Below are 3,503 nucleotides of genomic sequence, written 5' to 3' on the forward strand. Positions count from 1 at the left end.
AGGTTGTGGGGGAGAAGTTACTGGATCTGCTTCTTTTTCTGCTACATTCTCCAATGCCCCTAGGAGTCTGGTTGCTGCTTTCAGGTTGCTGTTTTCAAAGGGCATTTTTTGCTGATTTGGTTTCCTGGAGGAAATTACCTCAATAGGGCTTTCAAAGAATTGATTTTATCCTAGCACTCTGGGAGGCCGAAGCGGGAGGATTGCTCAAGGTCAGGAGTTTGAAACCAGCCTGAGCAAGAGCAAGACCCCGTCTCTACTAAAAATATAAACAAATTAATTGGTCAACTAAAAATATTTAGAAAAAAAATTAGCCGGGCATGGTGGCGCATGCCTGTAGTCCCAGCTACTCGGCAGGCTGAGGCAGAAGGATCACTTGAGCCCAGGAGTTTGAGGTTGCTGTGAGCTAGGCTGACACCATGGCACTCTAACCAGAGCAACAAAGTGAGACTCTGTCTCAAAAGAAAAAAAAAAGAATTGATTTTTTTTCTCTGATTAGACTACACAGAGCCTTCTAGGCAAGATTAAGTTTTGTTTTGTTTTGTTTTAGAGACAAGGTCTTGTTATGGTGAGTAGCATAGCACAATGTAGCAGGGGCTAATTCACAGGTGCAATCATAGCACACTACAGTCTTGAATTCCTGACCTCAAGTGATCTGCCCGCCTCTGCCTCTTGAATAGCTGGGATCACAGGTGTGTGCCACTTTGTCTTGATAAGATTTATCTTCACATAATAGCAGCAGGAAGCTGTTGCAGGGTTTTAAGCAGAGAGATGTCATGGTCAAATTTACATTTGGAAAAAATATATTCTGACACTAGTTTGGAGAACTGCAGAGTGGATACTAATGGACATTAGGAGGCTGAGTTTTATATTTGTAAGTGTTAGGTGTATATTGTAAACCATCTGGGGCAAGAGTACATTGGTAAGCAGAAATGAATATCTGGTCGACTTGTAGGTGTGTCCCACCAGGACTGAATTCTACAAAGATTATTAGATCATAATAAATTTGATAAATTAAAGTCAGATATTGCAAAGCCAAGGAAACTATCACAAGAGCAAACAGACAACCTACAGAATGGGAGAAAATATTTGCATGCTAGACAACCAGTGAATGGCTTACTAGAATCTATATAGAACTCAGGAAAATCGGCAAGAAAAAAATCAAACCCCATTAAAAAGTGGACAAAGTACATAAACAGAAACTTTTCAAAAGAAGACAGACTAATGGCCAACAAACATATGAAAAAATGCTCAATTTCTAATCATCAGGAAAATGCAAATCAAAACCACAATGAGATATCACTTATCTCCAGTGAAAATGGCTTTTATCAAAAAGTCCCAAAACAATAAATGTTGGGGTGAATATGGGGAGATAGGAACACTCATACACTGCTGGTGGGACTGCAAACTAGTTCAACCTCTATGGAAAGTAATATGGAGATACCTCAAAGAGCTAAAAGTAGAACTACCATTTGATCCAGTAATCCCATTACTGGGCATCTACCCAAAGGGAAAAAAAAAAACATTCTATAAAAAAGACATCTATAGTCTTTGGTTGATACGGTAAGAAAGAAAAAAAAAAAAAAAAAAGACATCTGCACTCAAATGTTTACAGCAGCACAATTCACAATTGCAAAGATGTGGAAACAACCCAATTGTCCATCAATACATGAGTGGATTAATAAAATGTGGTAGGCCAGCAGTGGCTCACGCTTGTAATCCTAGCACTCTGGGAGGCCAAGGCGGGTGGATCACTCAAGGTTAGGAGTTCAAAACCAGCCTGAGCAAGAGTGAGACCCCCATCTCTACTAATAATAGAAAAGAAATTAACTGTGCAACTAAAAATATATAGAAAAAATTAGCCAGGCATGGTGGCACATGCCTGTAGTCCCAGCTACTCTGGAGGCTGAGACAGAAGGATCACTTGAGCGCAGGAGTTTGAGGTTGCTGTGAGCTAGGCTGATGTCATGGCACTCTAGCCCAGGCAACAGAATGAGACTCTGTCTCAAAAAAAAAAAAAAAAAAAAATGTGGTATATATATATACCATGGAGTTCTACTCAGCCACAAAAAACAATGGTGATCTAGCACCTGTTGCACTATTCTGGATAGAACTAGAGCCCGTTCTACTAAGTGAAGTATCACAAAAATGGAAAAACATGCACCACATGTACTCACCATCAAATTGGTATTAATTGACCAACACTTATGTACAATATAGTAACATTTATGACATGTCCCGCAGGTATGGGGAAGAGGGGATGGGTATATTCATACCTAATGGGTGCAGTGTGCACCATCTGGGGAATGGACACGCTTGAAACTCTGACCTGGGTGGAGTGCAAGGCATATATGTAACCTAAACATTTGTACTCCTGTAATATGCTAAAATTAAAAAAAAGTAAAGTCAGATAAGTCATGTTATTCATCAAGTAAATTTCTGATTTGACTTCCCATGTAGATTTTCTTTTTTTTTCTTTTTTTTTTTTTTTAGGGGAGTCTTCCAATAAGGACCGAAAAACCTACTAGACAAATTCTAAAAAAGCTGTAACACTCCCATGTAGATTTTCTTATAGGGTAAGAGTGTGCCAGTTAGCCAATAGAAATTTTTTATTTGCTCAGCTATTATATTTCTCACTATAAATTCCCACAAATTTATATTAAATTGCCACATACTTTTTTTCTCAGTTAGATTACCTTTCTTCTCTATTGATTTCTTTGAATTTGGTCACTTATGACAAAGATAAATATCTGGACGTGCAAAACTAAGTATCAAGCTCTGACTATCCTGAGCTATGTAGTTATAATCTCTTGTTAATATCTTTGTGTAGTTGCTCTCGGATTATTGCAGTTCCTATGGTGGAATTATGGTGGTGTAAAATTCTTAAAAAAGGATTAATATACATATTTCCATAATAATTATAATATATTCAAAATGTTTACAAATAGACCCATTTTAAGGTTTTTGTTTTGTTTTGTTTTGTTTTTTTTGAGACAGAGTCTCACTCTGTTGTCAGGGCTAGAGTGCCATGGCATCAGCTGAGTTTATAGCAACCTCAAACTCCTGGGCTCAAGCAATCCCTCTGCTTCAGCCCCCGGCTAATTTTTTCTATATATTTTTAGTTGTCCAGCTAATTTCTTTCTATTTTTACCCCAAACTCCTGGGCTCAAGTAATCCTTCTGCTTCATCCCCTGGCTAATTTTTTCTATATATTTTTAGTTGTCCAGCTAATTTCTTTCTATTTTTAGTGAGACGGGGTCACTCTTGCTCAGGCTGGTCTCGAACTCCTGACCTCGAGCAATCCGCCCCGCCTGGGCTTCCCAGAGTGCTAGGATTACAGGCGTGAGCCACCACGGCAGGCCCATTGTAATCCTTGAAATGCTTATCAAGAGACCCATTCACATATGTAAAATAGCCCCATCCTAGTTCAGTTTTCTTGGGGAAAAACAGCCTGAAACTCTCAGATTAATGCGCAGGAGGCGCACTGGGGAGAGCCCTCTGGAACA

General features: G+C 39.1%; 1 non-coding gene across 1 annotated transcript; it reads right to left on the reverse strand.

Moving 5' to 3' along the window:
• Positions 1-2,490: 2,490 nt before the first annotated feature.
• Positions 2,491-2,552, reverse strand: LOC142873580 (U7 small nuclear RNA). Its single transcript, XR_012921583.1, has one exon. It is a non-coding gene; the product is annotated as a U7 small nuclear RNA (small nuclear RNA).
• Positions 2,553-3,503: the final 951 nt, after the last annotated feature.

This window comes from Microcebus murinus, chromosome 10, assembly GCF_040939455.1.
Source record: "Microcebus murinus isolate Inina chromosome 10, M.murinus_Inina_mat1.0, whole genome shotgun sequence".
Taxonomy (NCBI): domain Eukaryota; kingdom Metazoa; phylum Chordata; class Mammalia; order Primates; family Cheirogaleidae; genus Microcebus; species Microcebus murinus.